We start from the raw sequence: 27,812 nt of genomic DNA, 5'->3' as shown, positions 1-27,812 counted from the left end.
CATTTGTATTTACCTCCCATATTTTTCAAGTTAGCTTGCACCTTCTGCCATACCGATGAAAGAGATGACGAAAACCGTTCCTCTTCGGAAACCCCAGAAGACCCCCCCTCTTTGAAAGTACAGAATTGGGGATGAAAACCATATGCACCAAGAAATGGTGACTTGCCAGTGGATTCCTGACGACGATTATTTATGGCAAACTCAGCTAACGGTAAATATGATGACCACAACTCTTGGTTTTCAGACACAAAACATCTTAGATATGTCTCAAGGTTTTGGTTGGTACGCTCAGTCTGTCCATTCGACTGAGGATGGAAAGCTGAGGAAAAGGACAAGTGTACCCCCAAACGGGAACAAAAAGCTTTCCAAAATTTAGAAATAAACTGGGTACCCCGATCCGAAACAACATCGGAGGGGACCCCGTGAAGCTTCACGATTTCACTGACGAATACCTGAGCAAGAGTCTTAGCATTAGGTAGTGCGGGTAACGCAATGAAGTGTACCATTTTGCTAAACCTGTCCACTACTACCAAAATAACTGTTTTACCCGCAGACAAAGGTAAGTCAGTGATAAAATCCATTGACAGATGTGTCCACGGTCTATTGGGAATGACGAGTGGTAATAGAGACCCTGCAGGACGTGTATGTGAAACTTTTGCGCGCGCGCACAGGTAGAACAAGAAGACACAAAATCCAATACATCCTGACGCAACATTGGCCCCAAAAAACGATGAGACAATAGCTCCAAGGTTGCTTTACTACCCGGGTGCCCAGCAAGTGCCAAACTATGATGTTCCTTTAATAATTCGAAACGTAGGTTCAACGGTACAAACAATTTCTCTGAGGGGCAAGAGACCGGGGCGTCCCCCTGGGCCTCTAACACCTTCCCCTCCAGAACAGAGTGTACCGCAGAAACAACCACTCCTCTTTGAAGAATGGGCACCGGATCACTCACATTACCCCCTCCAGGGAAACAACGAGATAGTGCATCAGCCTTGGTGTTCTTTGCCACAGGACGATAGGTAATCACAAAGTTAAACCTGGTAAAAAATAGCGACCACCTAGCCTGTCTAGGAGTGAAACGCTTAGCTGATTCGAGGTACAGAAGATTTTTGTGGTCCATAATCACAGTGACGGGGTGGACTGCCCCCTCTAAGAAGTGAAGCCACTCCTCAAACGCAAGTTTAATAGCTAATAGTTCCCTATTGCCAATATCGTAGTTCTTTTCTGCTGCAGATAGTTTTTTTAGAAAAGAAAGCACAAGGACGCCATTTGCCAGGAGACGGACCCTGAGACAGCACCGCCCCCACTCCCACCTCTGACGCATCGACTTCAACAATAAAAGGCTGAGAGACAAAAGGTTGGACTAGTACAGGTGCTGAGGTAAACCTCTCTTTTAGAGAGGAAAAAGCAACTTTAGCGGCGTCAGACCATTTAGAAAAATCAGTCCCCTTCCTAGTCATGTCAGTAAGCGGTTTTACAATAAGTGAATAATTTTTAATGAATTTCCTATAGAAATTCGCGAAGCCCAAGAACCGTTGTAGTGCTTTGAGGTTCTCAGGAAGATCCCAATCTAAAATTGCCTGGACCTTCCTAGGATCCATACAGAAACCTGAAGCAGATAAAAAATAACCTAGGAATTGTATCTCCTGAACGGCGAAGACACATTTTTCAATTTTAGCATATAATTCATTCGTCCGTAGGACCTGCAGTACTTGTCTGACATGCACCTCATGTGTTTTCAGATCAGACGAATAAATGTAAATATCATCTAGGTATATTACCACAAACCTGCCGATAAGATGACTAAAAATGTCATTAACGAAATGTTGAAAGACGGCAGGAGCATTGGTCAGACCGAAAGGCATAACTAGATTTTCATAATGCCCCTCAGGGGTGTTAAACGCTGTCTTCCACTCATCCCCCTCCTTAATACGAATCAGATTGTAGGCCCCCCTAAGATCAAGTTTGGAGAACCACCTAGCACCCGCAATCTGGTTAAACAGGTCAGGAATGAGAGGAAGAGGGTATGGGTCTCGGATGGTTATCCGATTTAATTCGCGAAAATCTAGGCAAGGACGCAGGCCCCCATCTTTCTTTTTAACGAAGAAAAACCCTGCAGCCACGGGTGAAGAAGAGGGTCTGATGTGTCCCTTAGCCAAGCTCTCGGAGATATAATCTTTCATGGCTTGTCTCTCTGGACCCGAAAGATTATATAACCTGGTCTTGGGTAATTTTGCGCCGGGAATAAGGTTAACCGGGCAATCATAAGGACGATGAGGTGGTAACTTCTGACAACCCTTTTCAGAAAAAACATCCTCAAAATCCGAAATAAATGTAGGTATGGTAGTTATGGAGGCGACTAAGCAATTGCTATTTAAGCAATTTTCTCTGCACTGCTCACTCCACTCCAATATCTCCCTGACCTGCCAATCCACTACTGGATTGTGCGCTACCAACCAGGGAAGACCCAGCACTACCGGAGTGGGAAGCCCCTCCAGAACATAACCTGAAAGCATCTCGTTATGGTGGTCCCCTACCCGAAGGTGTAAATTATGAACAATGTGGGTGAGGTTTCTCTGAGACAGGGGGGCAGAATCAATAGCGAATATGGGAATGGGTCTCTGTAACGTACAGAGAGACAAACCCATAGTGCGGGCAAAATGGGCATCTATCAAATTTACCCCTGCTCCACTGTCTAGAAAGAAAGAAATAGTCTCCGTCTTATCACCAAAAATAATAACCGCTGGCAACACAAATTGCGATGTACGTATGGAGGAAACTTATACCCCCGGGTGACATCCTCCACACAGCCTGGGGTTAGTAGTTTTTCCGACGGTCTTTTGTTTCTGAGGAAAGAAAGACAGACATTAATGAAATGTCCCCTCTCCCCACAAAAAAAACAAACCCCACGCCTATGGCGAGCCTCAGGAGGACGGACCTGACGAGTAGTTCCTCCTAGCTGCATAGGCTCGTCTAAGTCCGTACAGACTAACTGCTGCTTGGGAGGGGTTACCAATTGCTCCGGTTTTTTCAACCTGTCCCTAAGGTGTCTCTCTATACGGATAGAAAGGGACATAACCGCATCAAGGGAAAAGGGGGTCTCATATAATGCAAGCGCATCCTTAACCCTTTCGGATAACCCAGAGCAGAACTGACTCCTGAGAGCCAGGTCGTTCCATTGGGTAGCCGTAGCCCACCTACGGAATTCAGAGCAATACTCCTCTACCGGCCGCTCTCCTTGTAAGAGTCCCCGTAATCTTGATTCAGCCAGTGCGACTCGGTCAGGGTCGTCATATATGAGACCCAAAGCCCCGAAAAACTCATCCACTGACCGGAGAGCCTGGGAATCAGTAGGTAAAGAGAACGCCCAGGACTGCTGGTCCCCCTGCAGCAGGGAAATTACAACCCCCACCCGCTGATCTTCATTACCAGAGGAGTAAGGGCGCAGTTTAAAATATAACTTACAGGCCTCACGGAATGTCAAAAACTTGTCCCTTCCCCCAGAAAATCTGTCAGGGAGAGGGACCTTGGGTTCCGCAACAACCTGGTTACCAGTAGCAACCGCTGGGCTTGCGGATAGTTGTAATCGCTGCTGTTGCTGGAGGACCGACTCCTTCAATCCTGCCACCTCAAAAGACAGGCCATGAAATTGTTTGGACAGAGCAGCAATTTGATCCATACTGGATTCTAAGTAGGTAAAAAAAAAAAAAATTTTTATTTTTTTACCTACACAAAATAAGGGCCAGAGATAATTTAAAGACCGACATCACGCACAGGGAGGATAAAAGGGAAAGCCCTGCCCAAGGGAGAGGGAAAGGTGGTGACCCCTAACTCACCTTGCGGCTGGCACCTGACTGCCCTGACGTCCCTAGACGGGTTCCTCACCCGTGCGGCGATCACGTGCCTAAACTCTGGCTTTCCCTAAAATGAGCCCTAGATAGTGAACGGGCCGGTGGGATCGCTAGTCCGCACCACTATCACTAAGAGGGAAACACCAGGGAGAGGACAGACAAAACAGACAAACACATACACCCAGGTGGGCGATCACAATAGACCACAAAGGTCCAACAGGGATCCGGAGGGTAGCGTTCTGGACCAACTACCAGAGAACGCAGCAACACAGCTCCAGAAGGTCAGAATAGATGTCCAGGCAGGAAGTTCTATCTCTGGCAACCAGAGAAGTGTGAGAGAAGAATATAAGGAGGTTTGGGAGTGCTGGACAAGGAACAGCTGAGGAGAAGGAGCTACGGATCCCTGAGTGAGCCAAAAGGGTTTGCAAAGCAAACACAGAAAGATACCATAAGGAAAACAGCCCTATCTTAAATAGAGCGTGCAGCCAACCGCTGCGACTTCCTGACCCCGGGTATAACTGAGTCAGGCGTGGTTCTCGATACCCTCGTGACACTGAGCTCCTGGTGCTGCCAAGACTTTTTGAAAGTTAAGTGTTAACTTTCCCTTTGTATTTTGGCTTTTCTGTGTGTTGCATTTCCTTGTTGTTTTGTATTAGGCTTCAGGGAGACTCCCGTTCATCCTTCCTTTTGGAGGAACAGGATGTCTCATTTCTGTCATTAGTACCAGGGCCCTTTAGGGTTAGATAGGACTTTAGGTATTCCTGTGTATGAACTCACCTACCTCTGAGGTCTGTTCATACTGGTAGTCGGTCATGGATTTGATTAGGCTTTTTACTAGTAGGTGTCCATCTTCCTTCCCTAGTTTTCAGGCACTTATTTCCTTTCCCCTTTCCCTCCCTATGTTTGGTGTGGGGTTTCCCTCCCACATTAGAGCATGACATTATAAACCGCCCAAACAGTCTTTTTTTTTTTTTTTTTTGTTTGTTTGAGTGCAGCCATGGATCCAATTGCTGCACTGGCAGGACAGTTTCAAGGGCTGTCTTTGGAAGTAGCCGATCTCATATACAGAGACCACAGGCTGTTGGTCCTGGTAGTGGTGGTGGAAACCAGGACTATCTGGAGCCTAAGATCGCCCTTCTCTGGGGGACGTGATAATTTCATTTTGTTTAGGGAGGCATCCAAACTGTATTTTAGGCTACGTGCACACTCATCTGGGGATGAGAAACAGTGAGTCGGTGTGGTTATTTCATTAATTAAGGGGGATGCGCAGTCATGGGCTTTTTCTCTGCCGACCGGATCGCAGTCTCTCCGGTTAGTGGATGAATTTTTTGAAGCTTTGGGTCTTATCTATGACGATCCGGATCGGACATCCCTGGCCGAAGCTAAGCTGCATTGCCTTCGTCAGGGAGATCATTCTGCTGAGACTTATTACTCTGAGTTTAGGAGGTGGGCTATAGGAACAGTAATTTCTATCACCCTACCTAACACCCTGCACTGGAACCTATCTCCCACTAACTATCTGTATTATATATATGAGCTAACAATCTAATGTAATTGGATAAGGAATAGGATCCAGATGAAAGCACAGAGCACAGCAATGTCACTGCTCTCTCTCTCAGAACTGCAAAAAAAAAACTGCAGAAAATCCCTGCTGTGGAGTTTCTTATATAGTAAGGGGGTAGGCAACTTTCCTATTGGTTGCTAGGGATGTTGCTAAGCTCTGACAAAGATATTGCAGCCTTCTCATTGGCCCACAAGCAAGAAGGCAGGTTACTGATGAAAAAAAAAATCTGGACTATTCGTGATTACAAATATATAGCACTATATTCTACATCTTCATGAATTCTCAAAGTGCCGATATTTGCGATAAAAATTAGAATATTCGCGATCAACACTAGTGACAACATCATCACGTTGGCCTTGCATGGTGACATCACTCACATCACGCGTCACCTCGTGTGACATTGCGCACGGTTTCTTCAATCAAGATGGTAGCAATGGCCTCTCCGCAAGCAAATGGATGAGGTTAGTATGTATTTTATTTTATTTTTTTCGGCCATTTCAGGAAAAATAGATTTGTTACCATGAAGCTCGAGGAAATTCAGCTTCGTGGTGATTTGAATTTTTCCTGAAATCAGATTGAAGTTTGCTTCGATTCGTTCAACACCACTAGCCATATACATTACAGTGTCTTCGACAGATGATGATGACTAGTGATTGCTAAAATCTAATGTCAATGGCACAACAATACACTTTCATGGATCTTACACTTTGGACAATCTGCTGGCTCGGTTGTTAGCACTGTTGTCTTGCAGCTCTGGGGTCCTGGTTTTAAAAAAGAATATGGACAACATCTGTACGGAGCATTTTTATTGTCCCCTTGTCTTTGTGGGATTCCTCCTACACACTAAAACCATACTGATAGGTTTTCCATATGATATTGTTTCTAGTAAGGTGGCCAGGCTTCCAACTTTAAACCACACAATGCGGTTTCCTGGCTCCCTGTCCTCTGTCCGATGCAAGACCTGGACGGACGCTGGGGTGTCAGCCTTTTCTTTAGTTCATTGGTTCATTCTGACACTAGCATTGCACTGACTGTGCGCTAACGCTTTCTCTCACAGCCTTCTCTCACCCCTAATCACTCACTAGAGTCGGCCAACTGTGACTGACTGAAGGTGAGAGAAGCACTCCGGAGCCCGCACACAGCTCATCTTCCCCCCTTTTTTTTGGCACCATTACTGGGAGAGGGGGTTGTCTTAGCGGAGTTCGGAGGTGTGGCCTAGGATTTCCTCCTTTTTGAGGTTAAAGGGAATGTGTCATTAGAAAATGATCTATTGTTTAAATCCCATTTTTATGTTTAACAAATTTTTCTAAGAATTTTTGGTGATGTTATTTTTCATTTTCCCTGTCATTATCTATATTTAAACAAAAACCATAAAATTCTGCAGTTTTTGCACTGGCCACTAAAGTTGGATTTACATGGGCAGACAAGCAGCATATTGTCGGGAAGCAAGTCAACTTCACAGTAGAGATATCGCGAACATAAAATTTTCCGTTCGCGAATGGCGAACGCGAATTTTCGCATATGTTTGCAAACGGGCGAACCGCCATACACTTCAATAGGCAGGCGAATTTTAAAACCCACAGGGACTCTTTCTGGCCACAATAGTGATGGAAAAGTTGTTTCAAGGGGACTAACACCTGAACTGTGGCATGCCGGAGGGGGATCCATGGCAAAACTCCCATGGAAAATTACATAGTTGACGCAGAGTCGGGTTTTAACCCATAAAGGGCATAAATCACCTAACATTCCTAAATTGTTTGGAATAACGTGCTTTAAAAAGTCCAGTGTGTGTATACGATCAGGTATGCTGTTGTATCGATCAGGTAGTGCAAGGATTACGCCCGCTTCACAGTGACAGACCAAACTCTGACAGACCAAACTCCCCGTTTAACGCACCGCAAACAACCGCAAACAGTCCATTTGCACAACCGCAAACTCCCCATTTACACAAGGTTGGATACCAAGCTAGCCATTTCCCATTCCTTGTCCTCACTGACGTCATTGAAGGTCTCTTCCTGCACCCAGCCACGTACAACACCAAGGGTCCCTGAAAGGTGACAACAAGCCCCCTGGGACACCTGTTGTGGTTGGTCTTCCACCTCCTCAAAGCCACCTTCCTCCTCTGACTCCTCTTCTTCAGACTCCTCTCTCTGCGTTGCCGCAGGTCCAGCAATCGACGACGACGAGGCTGCTTCTGGTGGTGATGGTGACCACAACTCTTCCTCTTCATGCTCATCTACGGCCTGATCCAGCACTCTTCGCAGGGCACGCTCCAGAAAAAACGCATATGGGATGAGGTCGATGATGTTGTCTTGGGTTTGACTGACCAGGTTTGCACCTCCGCAAAAGGACGCATGAGCCTATAGCCATTGTGCATGCGTGTTCAGTAAAGCGGCAAAAAAATACCCAGCTCCGCAGAGGCTGTCCTCTTTTTTTTAAATTAAAAAAAATCTGTTCTTAACAGTTTAATCTCTGTTTTGTCCCCTATCAGGGGCCGGTGTATGGAATAGATTTTAGGAACTGGGAGATGGAAAAAGATGCTTGGTTGGTCCTCCTACTTGCAATTTGGGGCACTGCGCGTGCGCCGTGCAATGTTCTGTGCCACCAGATAGGAGTGGTGTGTTAAGTAGTACTATTCCTATCAGTTTAATCCCTGCTACGTCCCCTATCGGGACGTGTATGGAATAGATTTTAGACAACCGCAAAGAGTTGTCAATAGTTGACACACTCATGACATAAATTGTATTCCTCTATGTGTCAATCTTGGTGTAGTGATGACTGTGCTCGTGCGCACGTTTGGGAGATTGCAGGCGATGGGGTTTTTTCAAAGCCTATGGTCGTGCTGAGGTAGTTCAGTGACAGTTAAGTGATCCAGAAAACAATGATTCTGCAGTGTGGGCCCATTGTTGGCCTAGTAGGCTTTAATGATCACCTTAGATGATCACAAAGAAAATTAATGTTTTTTCTATGCAAAATTATCCAGCCGTTCGCTTTTGGTCTGTTCACAATGAAGCAACGACCTTATCATCTTGGGTGTGCCAACATTACCATTGCCAACAAACTCATAGAGGTGGTCACTTCATTGTGATACGCAAGCCCCTTCACCACAACAAGGTAACGATCACGAAGGGGAATTGACACATGTATGTGCCTTTTTTTTGTTTTGTTTTTGCAGCCACAGTGCAGCACCAGAGGCCAGAAAAATTAGGCATGTACACATGCCAGAAAAATTTGGTATTGTTGCCAGAAAAATTGATGTTTTCCAGGCAGAAAGTGCCCTAAAACATTGCGGCTTGAACCCTAGTTGGTGGCGGATAAGTCATGCAAGTCATCCGGCATGCAGAGATAAAATACAGCAGCGTGTGGACCATTTTTAGCCCAAGGCAGCTCATCTCATCACCAGGCCTTTTTTAGTCAAATGTATCGCTGTAACGGTCGCGTACACACACACACAGGGGGAAGGGAAGTGACCACTGCGCTCCACCCTTACCCCGGGCCCTGCCTACTTGCCTGGCGAGTCCTAATGACAGGGGACAACTGGACGGCAATAGCTCAGGCCACAGGTCAAGCCTGCACACCCAGTAGTCAAGGGTGTCGATATCTGCATTTAAGGCGAGGTAGTCTGCTACCTGTCAGTCGAGTCGTTCTCTGAGTGTGGACCCCGAAGGGCTATGGCGATGCGTAGGACTTAAAAAGCTCTGCATGTCCTCCATCAACAACACGTCTGTAAAGCGTCCTGTCCTTGCTGGCGTGGTCGTGATAGGAGGAGGATTACTTTCACTTCTTCCCCTGTTAGATTCCCATTGTGCTGTTACATCACCCTTATATGCTGTGTAAAGCATACTTTTTTATTTATTTATCGGTAACATTTCAGGCACTTTCTGCTTATACCAGGGGTCTAGTAGTGTGGCCACCCAGTACAGGTCGTTCTCCTTCAGCCTTTTTATACGAGGGTCCCTCAACAGGCACGACAGCATGAAAGATCCCATTTGCACAAGGTTGGATGCCGAGCTACTCATGTCCCGTTCCTCGTCCTCCCTGATCTCACTGAAGGTCTGTTCTTCCCCCCAGCCACGTACAACACCACGAGTACCAGATAGGTGACAACGAGCACCCTGGGATGCCTGCTGTGGTTGGTCTTCCTCCTTCTCCTCAAAGCCACATTCCTCCTCTGACTCCTCTTCCTCAGACTCCTCTTCCAGCGTTGCCTCAGGTCCAGCAAGCGATGCTGATACGGCTGTTTCTGGTGGTGATGGTGATCACAACTCTTCCTCTTCACGCTCATCTACGGCCTGATCCAGCACTCTTCGCAGGGCAGGAATCCAGCACCTGATCCAGCACTCTTCGCTCCAGGAAGAAAACAAATGGAATGATGTTGCTGATGGTGCCTTCAGTGCAACTGACTAGGTTTGTCACCTCCTCAAAAGGACGCATGAGCCTACAGGCATTGCGCATGAGCGTCCAGTAACGTGGCAAAAAAATTCCCAGCTCCGCAGAGGCTGTCCTAGCACCCCGGTCATACAAATACTCGTTGACGGCTTTTTCTTGTTGGAGCAGGCGGTCGAACATTAGGAGTGTTGAATTCCAACGTGTCGGGCTGTCGCAAATCAAGCGCCTCACTGGCATGTTGTTTCGCCGCTGGATATCTGAAAAGTGCGCCATGGCCGGGTAGGAACGCCTGAAATGGCCACACACCTTCCTGGCCTGCTTGAGGACGTCCTGTACGCCTGGGTACTTATGCACAAAGCGTTGTACAATCAGATTCAACACATGTGCCATGCACGGCACATGTGTCAACTTGCCCAAATTCAATGCCGCCAACAAATAGCTTCCATTGTCACACACCACTTTGCCGATCTCCAGTTGGTGCGGAGTCAGCCACTGATCCACCTATGCGTTCAGGGCAGACAGGAGTGCTGGTCCGGTGTGACTCTTTGCTTTCAGGCAAGTCAACCCCAAGACGGTGTGACACTGTCGTATCCGGGATGTGGAATAGCCCCTGGGAAGCTGGGGGGTGCAGTTGATGTGGAGCAAGACGCAGCAGCAGAAGACTACTCAGCCGAGGAGGTTATGGAAGAGGATGGAGTAGGAGGAGTAGAGGAGGTGGCAGCAGGCCTGCCTGCAAGTCGTGGCGGTGTCACCAACTCCTCTGCAGAGCCACGCATCACATGCTTGGCAGCCGTCAGCAGGTTTACCCAATGCGCTGTGTAGGTGATATACCTGCCCTGACCGTGCTTTGCAGACCAGGTATCAGTGGTCAGATGGACCCTTGCCCCAACACTGTGTGCCAGACATGCCATGACTTCCTTTTGCACAATCGAGTACAGGTTGGGGATTGCCTTTTGTGCAAAGAAATTTCGGCCGGGTACCTTCCACTGCGGTGTCCCAATAGCTACAAATTTTTGGAAGGCCTCAGACTCCACCAGCTTGTATAGTAAAAGCTGGCGGGCTAAGAGTTCCGACAAGCAAGCTGTCAGACGCCGGGCAAGGGGGTGACTTTGTGACATTGGCTTCTTACGCTCAAACATGTCCTTGACAGACACCTGACTGTGGGCAGATGAGCAGGAACTGCTCAAGGCGAGAGACGGATTGGCGAATGGTTGAGAGGGGGCAAGGAGGACAGCAGTGGTTGACGTGGCTGAAGATGCTGGACCAAGAGGAGGATGGCGGGTTTGAGTTTGTGTGCTGCTTGTATGTGTTGATCCCATAGGCATTTGTGATTTGAGATCATGTGCCTTCGCAAAGCAGTTGTACCTAGGTGGGTGTTGGACTTCCCACGACTAAGTTTCTTTTGGCACAGGTTGCAAATGGCATCGCTGTTGTCAGAGGCAGACACACAAAAAAAATGCCACAATGCTGAGCTCTGCAATGACAGCATTCTGGTGGTGGCAACAGCATGCGTTGATTGGCGTGCTGTCTGGCTGACCCCGGGTGCCGATGCATGCTGTCTGACTGTGCCACTAGCTCCTTGCGACGACCTCCCCCTGCTTCCAACTCGTCTCCTCCTCCTCTCTGTCTCCCCATCTGAACTTTCCCCCTGTTCTTCTCTTCGAGCGGGCACCCACGTGACATCCACGGACACATCGTCATCATCAACCGCTTCACTTGTATTTGACAACTCAGCAAAGGAAGCAGCAGCGGGTACAACATCATCATCATCATCATCATCATCATCATCATCATCATCACGTAATCTACTGTGACACCAGATATGAGTTGCGCTGGTGAGACTATGCACTTGCAGGGACTGAAACACACACGCGTGCAGGCAACTGACTGCCGCGGCGAACACGAACAAGCGATGTTCGCCGGGAACTGTTCGCCGGCGAATCGTTCGGGACATCTCTACTCCACAGTATTAGGATGAGTGGTTGCTATTCAATCGCTCTTCCTTATAGATCTGCATTGTTTCTGGGCAGCAGATCACTGTTTATACAACATAATCTGCAGCCCAGCAATGATAATTTATGTGCCTGCACTTATGATGATTTCATCCGATAAATGGGCGTTTTGCTCATTCATTGGGTGATCGTCTGTCCATTTAGATGGGCAGATTGTCGGGAACGACCATTTGGAATGTGTCCGATTATCTGCCTGTCTAAATCCACCTCAAGCCTAACAATAGAAGTCACTTCTTGGTCTGTACAGATCATTTTACTGCAGTTATCTACTGATCTGCCATTCTAATTCTGCCTTTAATGAATTCACTCATGTGTATAGAGAAGACAGTATCCACCATTCACAATAGGTGATTGTCAGAGCTTATCTATTCTTTCCTTGTATAATGACCACTGCACAGGTGACCGAGCATGCCTAGAAAACTTTCCCATAGAAGTCAATGAAGTCCCCACCTACACATTGTGTCTATGGCCCATGGGGCTGCAGTAAAGCAATTTTCTTTATGCTTTCTAACTGTTGTTAAGAACAAGTAAGATGGCCGCCCCCATAATTATATTCAGAAAACAATAAAGAAATCTGCGATCAAAAAATAAAAACAAATTAGAAAAAAGGATATGCATCAGTATCTGGTTTTAACTGGCAGATAACATTTTTGGTGACACATTTCCTTTAGACAAGTGGCCACCCTAGTCCCTAGTGATCTAAGATAGAAAAATTACAACAAAAAGCAAATAATTTTATTTCGAAACACGGAGGCTCCTATTGCTTTAACCCTTTCTTTACTGTCCACCAATAGCAGCAAAAAACTTGACATAAGAAAATGTAACCATAGTAACTGGCCCGCGTTCTCCATTCCGGCCTGCAGAAGCGGACTACAGGCCTCTGGTTTCTTGCCTCCGGTCTCCGGTTCCTGTGAGCTCCCCCATTTTAGCTTTCTGTCTTAGGGGCCCCTACCTTGCTTGCTCCTTTTTCCCTGGCAGCCATAATTGTGGGCGAAGGGATCCAGTTAGGCCTTTTACTCTGTTCCCCTTTTATCCGGGGTTTGTTGCAACTAGGCCTACTGCCCTCTATATATATTTACTATGTCCCGTCATAGAGTGCCCCTAAGCCCCCCTTCCCCTGGAGGCCCTGACTTGGGGGAAACCCCAGGTACTCCTGGCCCCTTGTCGCCCGCGGAAGAGGACAATCCCCGGGTGGATGACTCCCAGGCCCTAGCGTTACAGCACTCTATGATGGACACCATTATAGCGGCTATGGGGTCCGTGTCCTCCACACTTACCCGGTCCATTTCTGAGGCCCTTATGGCCCACCCCTCTTCTTCCAGAGTTCAGGTTCCCCAGGCCACATTTGACGCTCGGTCATCAGCACTTGACCCATCAGCCTCCAGAAATGCTTTGAGCGTTGTGACTTTTGCCACCCATGATAGCACGCCTATGTTGCGCAAAAGGGCCTGTACGCGCCAGGCAGAAAAAGCACGCCCTTGGAAATGTGCCAGAGCACAACCAGACACTGAGTCCAAATCGGACTTTGGTTCAGATGAGGAGGCTCCGACTGACGCTTTATGCAAAACTGATAGGGACCTTGGGGACGTGCTGGTGGACCGGTCCATTTCAGCCCCTTCGGCCAGCGGCTCCCTAACTGGGGCCGCTACCGTCTCTTCGGCCACCTTGATAGACCCGATTGGGGAACCCCTTTTTGACCCGGATGCCCTCCATCCCAGATCTGCGGAGTGGCTCCCGGTGGACCATGTGGCCAAATACTTAGAGGCCTGTGTGCGGTGCCCCCTTAGCAAGGAAGCCCGCAATAAGCTACGGGCGGAATGCCCGAGACCACTGGTACCTAATAAGGTCTGTGATACCCCAGTGGTGGACCCTAAGATGGCACAATTCTTGGCCAAATCAGGCTGAAATCCTTGCAAGGGTCTGGAATCAGCCTTAAAAGCCTGCCAGGACAAACTCCTGGATATTTTTGGCCTCTTGACCAGAATTTTTGAGGCAGAAGCCGCTAGAGCTGAGGATAGGCAGGTGGACCCGGAAGAACTACGGGGCTGGGTTCAACGGGCCATTTGTTTTGCCGGGAATGTCAATACTTCCCTCTCTATTGAGAGGCGCAAGGCTATTTTATTTAAAATCAAACCTAAATTGGCCAACCTTGCCCTTACGGAGGCAGGCAGGGATGCACAAGGATTGCTCTTCGGAGATTCCTTTATTAAAGACATGGGCCGTTTCGTGGGCGCCTTTACGGCACTGGACAAGGCCCAGTCCTTTATGAAGAGGGTTTTTCAGAATAGGGTTTCTACCAGGGCCGGCAGTACCAGGGGCCGTCTGTCCAGCCGGTCGACCTACCAGACCCGAGGTATGGGTCGAGGCTCCTTCTCTCAGAGGTCCTTTTCTCAGAGGAACCCCTACCCGGAGGCAAGGCAATCTTCTTCTTTCTTCCCCACTCGTGGTGGATCGGGCCGCAGCAGGGGCTACAGGGGTACCTTGGGTTTAAGACGACCTTACGGTAAGTCTAACACCTCCTCTACATTTTTCGGATATTTATGTAGGGGGAGGCTCTGTCTTTTTTCAAATGTCTGGTCCAGCATCACATAGGACCTGTGGGTTCTTTTCACAGTTTGGGGATTCCACATAGAACTGGTAGACGACCCTCCTTTCCTGCCTCTCCTGCATACCCGGGTCCTCTCCCAGCAGGCTCAAGCTTTGATGGACCAGTAACTGTCAGACCTCTACCAGAAAGGGGCAATGGAACGTGCCCCAGACGGACGGTCGGGAGTTATCAGCAGCATCCTCCTAGTGGAGAAGATAGGAGGGCGGATGCGCCTGGTAATCGGTCTCCGAGCCTTGAACGCATTTGTGAGGTACCGCCACTTCAAAATGGAAGGGATTCACCTCCTGAAAGATCATCTTCTTCAACGGGATTGGATGGTGAAGAGCGAACTCAAGGATGCATATTTGACGGTCCCGGTGTCAGAGTCTTTCAGGGACCTTCTGTGTTTCATCTGGAAGGGGGACATTTGCTGGTTTACGTGTCTCCCCTTTGGTTTCTTGTTCACTCCTTGGTGCTTCACCAAATTGATTCGTCCAGCTATGGCTTGTTGTGCAGTCGAGGGGTGCGTCTAATCTACCTAGACGACATCCTCATCATGGCTCAGGACCGTTCCATCCTTCTCAGGCATCTAGATTGGACAATGAATCTCCTTTCCCGTATGGGTTTTCTCCTCAACAGGGAGAAGTCCGTGCTGTTACCATCCCGCACCATGGACTTTCTGAGCTTCACGGTGGATTCGACAACGCTACGCCTCACTTGGGAGAAAATCCACTCTATCCGCAAAGAGTTGCGCTGCTCCTTGGCGGTACCTCAGATCTCGCTGCGCCACATGGCCCGGATTATCGGCCTACTGGCCTCCTCGATTCAGGCAGTCTTCCCAGCCCCACTGCATTACCGGGCCCTACAACGCTTGAAGATTGCCCACCTGCACGCGGGGGCTTTGTACGCAGATCTCATCTCGCTGGATTCAGATACCAGAGACGAGTTGTTATGGTGAATCCACAATCTCTCAGCCTGGAATCCCAACCGGACTTTACGGTGGAATCGGACACCAGTCTTCGAGGTTGGGGCGCTCACTACAAAGGTGTGACCACCGGAGGATACTGGTCGGAAGACGAGACCCACCTCCACATCAATGCTCTGGAACTTCTGGCGGGATCCTTCGCGATTCGCAGCTTTGCGAATGGGGTGGCCAAGGCGTGAATCAGGTTGCGCATGGACAACGTCTCGGCGGTTCGGTACGTCAACTCCATGGGGGGCACTCATTCTGCTATGTTGTCTCAGCTAGCAAAGGACTTCTGGTCATTTTGTCTGGCCAGGGACATCGGTGTTCTGGCGGAATACCTTCCGGGGCTCCACAACACCCACGTGGATTGGAGCTCTTGGTACCTCAAGGACGGCAGCGATTGGAAGTTGAGTGAACAGGTGTTCACTACTATATCATCTCACTGGGGTTCTTTCTCTATCGACCTCTTTGCTTCCCATCTGAACACTCAGCTTCCCCGATTTTACAGTTGGCGCCATGAATCCGCGGGTTCTGAGTCAAGTTCGCCAGCAATGGGCCAATCTCGTTGTGATGGTCCCCTTTTGGGGCACCCAATCCTGGTATCCCCAATTGCTAGAACTGACAGTCGACACACCCTTCCTCCTGCCATACTTTCTGGATCTCTTACGAGGACCATCGGGGCTAGAGCATCCTCTCATACTGGACGGCTCTCTACGGCTCCTAGCATGCAGGATTTCGGGAACTCCTGGGAAATCCGGGGAATTTCGGAGATGACTCGACGACTTTTGAAGGACCAAAGAATGTTGATCGCGCTGCCCTCTGAGTGTAAAGTTCCAATCCCGGACCTTTACACTCAGAGGACAGCGCGATCAACATTCTTTGGACATTTTAACTGTGAAGCGATTTATACTCACGTCGCTTGGTGGATCTGCAGCGCCGATAAGTACAGTACAGACCAAGTTTGGACACACCTTCTCATTCAAAGAGTTTCTTTATTTTCATGACTATGAAGGCATCAAAACTATGAATTAACACATGTGGAATTATATACATAACAAAAAAGTGTGAAACAACTGAAAATATGTCATATTCTAGGTTCTTCAAAGTAGCCACCTTTTGCTTTGATTACTGCTTTGCACACTCTTAGCATTCTCTTGATGAGCTTCAAGAGGTAGTCACCTGAAATGGTCTTCCAACAATCTTGAAGGAGTTCCCAGAGATGCTTAGCACTTGTTGGCCCTTTTGCCTTCACTCTGCGGTCCAGCTCACCCCAAACCATCTTGATTGGGTTCAGGTCCGGTGACTGTGGAGGCCAGGTCATCTGGCGCAGCACCCCATCACTCTCCTTCATGGTCAAATAGCCCTTACTTTCAAAGTTTTCCAAATTTCTCGGCTGACTGACTGACCTTTATTTCTTATAGTAATGATGGCCACTCGTTTTTCTTTACTTAGCTGCTTTTTTCTTGCCATAATGCAAATTCTAACAGTCTATTCAGTAGGACTATCAGCTGTGTATCCACCTGACTTCTCCTCAACGCAACTGATGGTCCCAACCCCATTTATAAGGCAAGAAATCCCACTTATTAAACCTGACAGGGCAAACCTGTGAAGTGAAAACCATTTCAGGGGACTACCTCTTGAAGCTCATCTAGAGAATGCCAAGAGTGTGCAAAGCAGTAATCAAAGCAAAAGGTGGCTACTTTGAAGAACCTAGAATATGACATATTTTCAGTTGTTTCACACTTGTTTGTTATGTATATAATTCCACATGTGTTAATTCATAGTTTTGATGCCTTCAGTGTGAATCTACAATTAAGAAAACTCTTTGAATGAGAAGGTGTGTCCATACTTTTGGTCTGTACTGTACATCACTAAAAATTGGAGACTGTTTTCTTTGTATTTGACTTTTGAAGGACGCATGGGCTCCCGGCACAAGAAGATCTTATAGAGCAGCCTGGAGATCTTGGTCTAGCTGGTGGCTGGCTCGGGACTTGGATCCCTTTTTGGCACCTGTAGCGGAGATTTTGCAGTTCCTTACTTCTTTGTTCGAGGGCAAGGCGTACCGCACAATTAACTTGTTCAGGTTTGCTATTTCCTCCTCTCACCAGGGGTTCGACGGGTGTCCGGCGGGCCCGCACTTCCTGGTGTGCCGTCTACTCCGTGGTTCGCGCCTTGCCAGGCCTCCGAGGCCTCGGTTCTCCACGACCTGGGATGTGTCTTGCGTTTTGTCCCTCTTCTCTACCTAGCCATCCAGCCCGTATCTCTCCTTGTGCCAGTTGTCGGCCAAGTTAGTTACACTCCTGTGTCTCATCTCTTGTAAGAGATTATCCGTTGTCCGGGCCCTGTACTACGATGCCCGCTCTTTTACTTCAGAGGGCGTTACCTTCAATATTTCTCGCTGCACCAAGACTCACATCCGCTCGGTGCATTACCCCGCTTTCCCTTCGACCCCAGCGTTCTGTCCAGTGGTCTGCCTCAAGGAGTATGAGGCTTGTACGTTGGCACATCGCTCTCCCGCTTCTCCCCAGCTCTTTCTTTTGTTCCATCGGCCCTTCACCCCTGTCACCAGCACTACGTTTGGCTCGATGGGTTAAGTCGGTCATGTCCTTAGCGGGAGTGGACACGTCAGTCTTCACGGCTCACTCCACCAGAGGAGCGGCGGGTACTTCTATGAAACTGGAAAACATCATGAGGTTGGCGTACTGGTCTGGAGTATCCACCTTCAGGGAATTCTACTTTTGACCGCCATGCATTCTCGCCTGTTATGGGTCGCCTTTGAACATGCAATAGGAGCCTCCGTGTCTTGAAATAAAATTGCATGATTTTCCTAGTCTATGACGTAAAGTCATGATTTTATGAAAGACACGGAGGCGAGTATTGCCCCACCCTTCTGCCCGCCCTTTGAAGTCCTTTTTTGCTTCATATGTGATTTTCTCTTGCCTTGACTAGTTGCATTGCTAATGATCTTTATCCTCAGGGAAGTTCGGCCTTTTTTAGGTGTTATTCCGCAATTTCTGTCTTTTCTTGTTTTTCAGGGTAATTCATCAAGATCGTTAGGAGATGGTTTAACAGAGTGGCTCCAGTGCTGAGTTCGCCATGCCATGGCGGTGTTTCCAGTTCCGAAGAGTTAAGCAGTTCGTGCCGCATCTGTTTAAGAGGAATGTTCTGAGTTCCTGTTATTGAGTTGGTGGCACTTCGCCAAGAAAGAGGAAGGACTTAAGGACGTTGGGTCTATTATACTGGGACAGGGTGGGGAGGGGCCAGCTGCTATGGTTACTTTTTCTTATGTCATGTTCTTTGCTGCTATTGGTGGACAGTAAAGATTTGCACCTACAATTTGGTGTCAATGCACCCACATTTTGTAAGGTTATATTCAGTAAAGGGCTGCACAAAAAAACAAAAATGTAAATCTATGAGGTCCTTTTCGTATAATGTGAAATGTGAACATCTTGCTATTTGCATTTCAGTCAGGGTGGGTTCACTTCTGCGTTCTGGAGTCTGTTATGGCTTTCCATTATAAAATGGTTATAACGGAATCCATAAGACAGAAGGATGGATCTGTTATGCTGCCCATAGACTTGTATTATGACGGAATGTAAAACGGAAGCCTTTAAAAGGCATTTCGTTTTGCATTCCGTCTTAATAGAAGTCTACGGGGAAGCATAACAGATCCGTCTGGTTTCCGTTATGCAGAACGGAGAAAAAAGTCCTGTCGACAGGACTTTGTTTTCTGTCTTACATAACGGGACCCAGACGGATCCGTTATGATTGCCTATAGACTTCTATTAAGACGGATCAAAACGGAATGCCTCTAAAGCAGTGGTTCTCAACCTTTCTAAAGCCGTGACCCCTTAATACAGTTCCTCATGTTGTGGTGACCCCCAACCATAAAATTTTTTTCCTTGCTACGTCATAACTAATTTTGCTACTGTTATGAATTGTAATGAATGTAATGTAAATATCTGATATGCAGGATGTATTTTTATTGCTACAAATTGAACATAATTAAAGCAGAGTAATTAATCACAAAGACATCCACAGATCCCCCCCTAAACAGTGCCATCCACAGATCCCCCCCCTAAACAGTGCCATCCACAGATCCCCCCCCTAAACAGTGCCATCCACAGATCCCTCCTCCCCTAAACAGTGCCATCCACAGATCCCCCTCCCCTAAACAGTGCCATCCACAGATCCCTCCTCCCCTAAACAGTGCCATCCACAGATCCCCCTCCCCTAAACAGTGCCATCCACAGATCCCCCCCTAAACAGTGCCATCCACAGATCCCCCCTAAACAGTGCCATCCACAGATTCCCCCCCTAAACAGTGCCATCCACAGATCCCCCCTCCCCTAAACAGTGCGATGATGGCACTGTTTAGGGGAGGGGGGATCTGTGGATGGCACTGTTTAGGGGGGATCTGTGGATGGCACGGTTTAGGGGAGGGGGGATCTGTGGATGGCACTGTTTAGGGGAGGGGGGATCTCTGGATGGCACTGTAGGCGGATCTGTGGATGGCACTGCCATCCACAGATCCCCCTACAGTGCCATCCACAGATCTCCCTCCCCGACGCTCACAGCAGTATATTTATAAACTAATCAGTAACTACTTTAACTTTAAAGAGGACCTTTCACCGATTATTACACTATGAACTAACTATACAGACATGTAGAGCGGCGCCCGGGGATCTCACTGCACTTACTATTATCCCTGGGGGCCGCTCCGTTCTCCTGCTATGTCCTCCGGTATCTCCGTTCCCTAAGTTATGGTAGGCGGAGTCTGCCCTTGTTCTTCTGTAGCGCTGGCCAATCGCATTGCAGAGCTCACAGCCTGGGAGAAAATAACCTCCCAGGCTGTGAGCTCTGCGCTGCGATTGGCCAGCGCTAGAGCAGAACAAGGGCAGACTCCGCCTACCATAACTTAGTGACTGGAATCTCCGCCTACTATAACTTAGTGAGCGGAGATACCGGAGGGCATAGCAGGAGAACGGAGCGGCGCCCGGGGATAATAGTAAGTGCAGTGAGATCCCCGGGCGCCGCTCTACATGTCTGTATAGTTAGTTCATAGTGTAATAATCGGTGAAAGGTCCTCTTTAATCATTGCTCATTGCTGAGCTCTTTACTTGGATTATAATTTATTTGGATATGGGATATCTTACTTTGTCTTAGCTCCGGTAATAGCAGGCAGTGCGGGGGGCGGCGCTCACTCACTGACGTCACGCGCCTGCGCCGCCTAGTGGGAGGAGCAGGCACGTAACGTCAGTGAGTGAGCGCCGCCCCCCGCACTGCCTGCTATTACCGGAGCTAAGACAAAGTAAGATATCCCATATCCAAATAAATTATAATCCAAGTAAAGAGCTCAGCATTGAGCAATGATTAAAGTTAAAGTAGTTACTGATTAGTTTATAAATATACTGCTGTGAGCGGCGTGGCCCTGTATATTCTAACCCCCAGGCAAGCGTCCCTGTCACCATGGGAACGCCTGGGGGTTAGAATATACCATCGGATTTGAGTTTTTACGATCTCACTGAGCTCGTAAAACTCAGATCCGATGGTATATTCTAACCCCCAGGCAAGCGTCCCCGTCACCATGGGAACGCCTGGGGGTTAGAATATACCATCGGATCTTCTGAGTTTCTCAGCCGCAAAACAAGCACCGGCGACCCCCCGGAAAGGGCCGATCGACCCCCAAAGGGGTCGCGACCCCTAGGTTGAGAACCGCTGCTCTAAAGGCTTCCATTTTGACTTCCATCTTATGGATCCCGTTATTTTCTGTTATAACCATTTTATATCCAGAATCCAGAACGCAGATGTGAACCCACCCTTAGTTGTAAATAGCGGCAGCGGCACTCATGGTAAAACTGGTGAGGAAAATCAGATAGAGAATAAGGCACTTTAACATTTTTTATTTGATAGCCACAGTAATTTTAACCCCTTAGTGACCAGCCTGTTTTGGGCCTTACTGACCAAGCGTTTTTCTTCAGTTTTTTCATCATTGCATTCCAAGAGCTATAACTTTTCTATTTTTCTGTCTATATAGCATTATGAGGGCTTGTTTTTTGCAGGACAAGTTGTAGTTTTTAACCCCTTAAGGACTCAGCCCTATTTCACCTTAAGGACTTGGCCATTTTTTGCAAATCTGACCAGTGTCACTTTAAGTGCTCATAACTTTAAAACGCTTTGACTTACCCAGGCCGTTCTGAGATTGTTTTTTCGTCACATATTGTACTTCATGACACTGCTAAAATTGGGTCAAAAAAGTTAATTTTTTTGCATAAAAAAATAAAAAATTTACCGAAAATTTTGAAAAATTTGCAAATTTCAAAGTTTCAGTTTCTCTACCTCTGTAATACATAGTAATACCCCCAACAATTGGGATGACTTTACATTCCCCATATGTCTACTTCATGTTTGCAGCATTTTGGGAATGATATTTTATTTTTTGGGGATGTTACAAGGCTTAGAAGTTTAGAAGCAAATTTTGAAATTTTCAGAAATCTTCAAAATCCCACTTTTTATGGACCAGTTAAGGTTTGAAGTCATATTGTGAGGCTTAGATCTAAGAAAGTACACCCCTCAAGGTATTCAAAACTGGGTTTACAAACTTTGTTAACCCTTTAGGTGTTCCACAAGAGTTAATGGCAGATGGAGAAACAATTTAGAAATTTCTATTTTTTGGAAAATTTTCCAATATAATCAATTTTTTCCAGGAGTAAAACAAGGGTTAACTGCCAAACAAAACTCAAAATGGGTTGCCCCGATTCTGTAGTTTGCAGAAACACCCCATATGTGGTCGTAAACTACTGTTTGGCCGAACGGGAGCACATAGAAGGAGGGGAACACCATATGGGTTTTGGAAGGCAGATTTTGCAGGACTGGTTTTGTTTATACCATGTCCCATTTGAAGCCCCCTATTGCACCCCTAGAATAGAAATTTCAAAAAAGTGACTCCATCTAAGAAAGTACACCCCTCAAGGTATTCAAAACTGGGTTTACAAACTTTGTTAACCCTTTAGGTGTTCCACAAGAGTTAATGGCAGATGGAGAAACAATTTTGAAATTTCTATTTTTTGGAAAATTTTCCAATATAATAAATTTTTTCCAGGAGTAAAACAAGGGTTAACTGCCAAACAAAACTCAAAATGGGTTGCCCCAATTCTGTAGTTTGCAGAAACACCCCATATGTGGTCGTAAACTACTATTTGGCTAAACGGCAGGACATAGAAGAAGGGGAATGTCATATGGTTTTTGGAAGGCAGATTTTGCTGGACTGGTTTATTTACACCATGTACCCTTTCAAGCCCCCTGGTGCACCCCTAGAGTAGAAACTCCACAAAAGTGACCCCATCTAGGAAACTACGGGATAAGGTGGTTGTTGTTTTGGGACTATTTTAGGGGTAAATATGATTTTTGGTTGCTCTATATTGCTCTTTTTTGAGGCAATGTAACAAAAAAAACAATTCTAAAATTGTTTCTACATTCGCTATTTAGTTTTGTGGAACACCTAAAGGGTTAACATAGTTTGTAAAGTAACTTTTGAATACCTTGAGGGGTGTAGTTTCTTAGATGGGGTCACTTTTTTGGAGTTTCTAGTCTAGGCTACATCAGGGGGGGCTTCTAATGGGACATGGTGTCAAAAAAGAAAACTGTCCATCAAAATCTGCCTTCTAGAAACCATATGGAGTTCCCTTCGTTCTATGCCCTGCCGTGCGGCTATATAGCCATTTACGACCACATATGGGGTGTTTCTGCAAACTACAGAATCAGGGCCATAAATATTGAGTTTTGTTTGGCTGTTAACCCTTGCTTTATTACCGGCAAAAAGGATTCAAATGGAAATTTTGCCCAAAAATGAGTGTTTTGGCAACGTTTTTATTTTATATTTTTAACACCGTTCATCCGAGGCGTTTGGGCAAAAGTTATTTTTATAGCGACGACTTTTACGCACGCGACGATGCCCAATATGTATGGTTCTCAGACTTTGGAGACACTAAGCAGGCATCCTAAAAACTGCGGCCCTCCAGATGTTGTAAAACTACAATTCCCACCATGCCCTGCTGATGGCTGTAGGTTGACTGGGCATGCTGGGAGTTATAGTTTTACAACATCTGGAGGGCCGCAGTTTGAGGATGCCTGCACTAAAACTAATATTTTTGGGGGGAAAATTTTTTTTTTTTCCGTGTCTCCAAAGTCTGAGAGCCATAGTTTTTTATGTTCTCTAGTGGACTGTTGGGGATTATAAAAATTTAGTACTCCATGGAAGTGTGATACTCCCTGAAGCAATCGATAACGCAGAGGCCCGGATGATCGGGGCAAGTGTCGCACTGAGTGGTGGTGTCCTTCCGTATCCCCCTCCTGTGACACACTCTGCATTTTTTTTGGGTTCGTCCCTTCTTTCCAGTATGGGGGACCACACCTGGAAAGTGTTGGCCAGGGACTATCCGGGCGCCTCCAATTCCCGAGGTACTCCGGCCTGCTCTTTCCCGGTCCGAAAAGATCAGGTCCTTGAGGACTGCCTCATAGAATTGGAGGAATGTCCCTGTGCTGCCAACGCTTCGGGATAGTACAAAAGAGTTGTACATGGCAACCTGCACCAAGTAGACCGCAACTTTTTTGTACCATGCCCGGGTTTTGCGCATGGCGTTATATGGCGTGAGGACTTGATCAGAGAGATCAACTCCTCCCATATACCGATTGTAGTCGACGATACAATCGGGCTTGAGGACCGTTGCCGCGGTACCTCACACAGGGACAGGGGTGGTGCTGTTACCGTGGATTGTGGACAGCATAAGGACATCCCTCTTGTCCTTATACCTCACCAGCAACAGGTTTCCACTGGTAAGTGCACGGGTCTCACCCCTGGGGATAGGTACCTGGAGGGGGTAGGCAGGGAGGCCGCGTTGATTTTTCCGCACGGTCCCACAAGCGAACGTGGATCTGGCGGCAAGGGACCTGAACAAGGGAATGCTGGTATAAAAGTTGTCCACGTACAAGTGGTAACCGTTATCCAGCAGTGGGTACATAAAGTCCCACACGAGTTTCCCGGTAACACCCAGAGTGGGGGGACATTCTGGGGGTTGAATCCGGGAATCTCGCCCCTCGTACACACGAAATTTGTAAGTGTACCCTGAGGTACTCTCACAAATTTTGTATAGCTTCACGCCATACCTCGCCCGCTTTGTGGGAATATATTGGCGGAAACTGAGTCTCCCCTTGAACCCAACGAGAGACTCATCAACCGCGACCTCCCTTCCAGGTACGTAGGCCTGCTGAAATGTGGCCCCAAAGTGATCGATGACCGGCCGTATCTTATACAGCCGGTCATAGGCAGGATCACCTTGGGGTGGACATGCTGCATTATCGGAATAATGCAGACATTTCCGGATGGCCTCAAACCGGGGACGTGTCATGACCATACTGTACAGTGGGGTCTGGTATAGGACGTCCCCACTCCAGTATTGCCTGACACTGGGTTTTTGGACTAGACCCATATGCAGCACGAGGCCCCAAAATGTCCTCATCTCGGCTGCACTGACCGGCGTCCAGCCACCGGGTCTAGCCAAAAATGAGCCTGGGTTTTGAGCGACGAACTGTTGGGCGTACAGATTAGTCTGCTCCACCATCAGATTCACCAGTGGGTTACTGAAAAAAAAACTAAAATAGTCAATTTCAGTAAACCCCACTGTGGGAATCTGGATTCCAGGATTGCCAGCAAAATCCGGAATCTCAGGCTCAAAGTCCACTGGGGGACACCAGCTAAGTTCATCGGCAGGGGGCTCCGGTGGACTTATTTGGTGGGCCGGGAAACCAGTACGAACCCCAGGGCGGCTCGTACTAGGGTGGGCCACAGGATCCATAGCATGTGGGGCCCCTGGCTCCGCCTGGCGGCGTCTCCGCCGCCTTGGTGGCTCATCGTCATCAGATGATGATGAGGAGGATGCGGATGATAAAAGGAACGTGGGGTCATCCTCATCCTCACTGGGGCTCTCAGAGTCGGAGGCAATCTGGGCGTATGCCTCCTCGGCCGAGAACATCCGGCGGGCCATGGGTGTGTGTGCGTGTAGGTGTGCGTGTGTGTAAACCTTTATTATATGTGCGTGTGTGTGGGGGCAACGGGTGTTCGCGTACTAAAAAAGGCAAAAAAAGAAAGGGCAAGTGTTAGGGAAAAAAAAAGTTCAAACTTGCTGATCAGCGGTACAACGCTGATCAGCAGTCGGTGGGGTGCGATGCGCTAACAGTGGACGGACGCTAAAAAGTGACGGCCAGTCAGCGCACGCAGAAAAAAAATAAAAGTGGTAGTAAGGGGGCTGGTGGTCAGGGGAGGGGGAGGGGGCTGGTGGTGGGGCAGGGGGGGGGGGCGGGGGTCTGGTGGTGCGGGGGGGGCAAGTGGCAGGGGGGGATCTGGGGTCTGATGGATGGATCAAAGAAAGTTTGGAAATAAAAGTTTTTTTTTTTTCCTAACTAACTTTTCCCTTCTTTCCCTGCCTAACGGTGCCTCTCCCTCACTGACCCTAACCTACCTGGGTGGCGATGGGTGCAGGAGGGTGATGGATGCCGATTAGGGGGACACAGGAGCTGGTTCTGGACGGTGCTGCACGGTCAGGGTGCTGGACAGGAAGTGGAGGGGAGAGAGGAGCGCAGGAAGTTTGAATCTCGCGCCTCTCTCCCCTGCACCAATCAGCACCCTGGACAGCAGGCATCAGCACCAGGGCCAGCACCGCCTCTTCAAATCCTCGGACTGCGATAGGTGGTGTATAATTACGCCACCGATCGCAGTCTTTTTCCGGTTCATCGGGTCACAGGACACCCGAATGGACCGGAAACGCAGAAAACCGCAGGTCTGAATTGACCTGCGGTTTTCTGCGATCGTCGATGCGGGGGGGTCAAATGACCCCCCCCCCCTGCATTGTTACGGGATGCCGGCTGAATGATTTCAGCCGAAATCCCGTTCCGATTAACCCCTGGGGCGCCGGAATGCCGATTTCAAGTTAGGACGTACCGGTACGCCCTGAGTCCTTAAGGACTCAGGAAATAGGGCGTACCGATACGCCCTGCGTCCTTAAGGGGTTAATGGCACCATTTTGGGGTACACATAACTTTCTGATTAGCTTTTATTAACTCTTTCTGGGAGGGAAATGGGAAAAACGTTTTTACGTTATAAATTTCATGGCATTCATTTTTCGGTATAAATAACATAATATCTTTATTCTCTGTGTCATTAACATTACAGTGATACCAAATACATATAGTTTTTTTCCATTTTACAACTTTTTTGCAATAAAACCCCTTTTTTTTAAAAGAAAAAAATGTTTTTGCATTGGTGCTCCCAGTGCTCCCAGAGACCCATAACTTTTTTATTTTTATTTCTATGGAGTTGTGTGAGGGCTTGATTTTTGAGGGATGACTTGTATTTTTCATTGGTATCATTTTGGAGTAAATGGCGCTTTTTAGTCGCTTGTTAGTACATCTTTTTTGGTGGCAACTAAGAATAAATTAGCAATTCTGTAATATTTTTTTATTTTTTAAGGCGTTCACCATAGGGGATAATTTACATGATATTTATGTAGTCCGGGTCGTTACGGACACGGCAATACCAAACATATGGGGGAGATTTTTATTTTGCAATTTTTTTCATTGAATGGGATGGCAAAAAAAGCGTACATTTTTTAATGGGATTTTTTTAATGAATAAATGGTTTTTTTTTTGGTTTTTTTTACCACTTAATAGTGCCTCAAGGGGACTATAACAGAAAACATTCTGATTGATTTTAAAATGCAATGCATTATCCCTATAGTGCATTGCATTTTAATATCAGTGCTATTCTGACGTTGACCAGCAGGCTGCGTCAGAGAGGCGCAGCCGGCTGGAAGTTACTCAAGGCTGGTCTGGGGCCTACACGAAACCCCAGCCAGCCTTCATACACATCGGCACCCCGCGATCGCATTTGCGGGGTGCCGATGGGAGACAGAGGGATCCCGCTCCCTCTGTCAGCACTTCACATGTAAAGTGTTAAACAGCCCGGATCGGCAGTCATGCTGGTCTGGGCTGTTAGAACAGGGCCGTGCAGTGGTTAGACTGGGCCGCCGTAAAAAAAAAGGCGGCCCAGCCTAAGGCAATTTTGTGACCACCGTAAAAAGGCGTATGGTTGGTCACTATAGGGTTAAAAAGATAAACACAAGCAATGCAACAGTTTCCTGACATATGTTTGCATCAGTAATCCTGATGTACAGGAACAACATTGCATAAGTCCGAATTACGCAATCTCTTGTTGGACTGAGAAAACACGAGACCATTTTATATATGGTGAAATTCATTAAACTCTTGCATTGTTCATTAAACTCTTGTAACTCAGTTACACATTCATGTCCAGTTTAGCTAGAAGGTCATTGCACTGTTGTGGGGTCGCCACCTAGTGCTCACATTTGAAACTGTAGAAATCCAT

Source organism: Bufo bufo, chromosome 3 (assembly GCF_905171765.1).
Source record: "Bufo bufo chromosome 3, aBufBuf1.1, whole genome shotgun sequence".
In the NCBI taxonomy this organism is placed as follows: Eukaryota; Metazoa; Chordata; class Amphibia; order Anura; family Bufonidae; genus Bufo; species Bufo bufo.
This window is presented reverse-complemented; position numbering follows the sequence as displayed.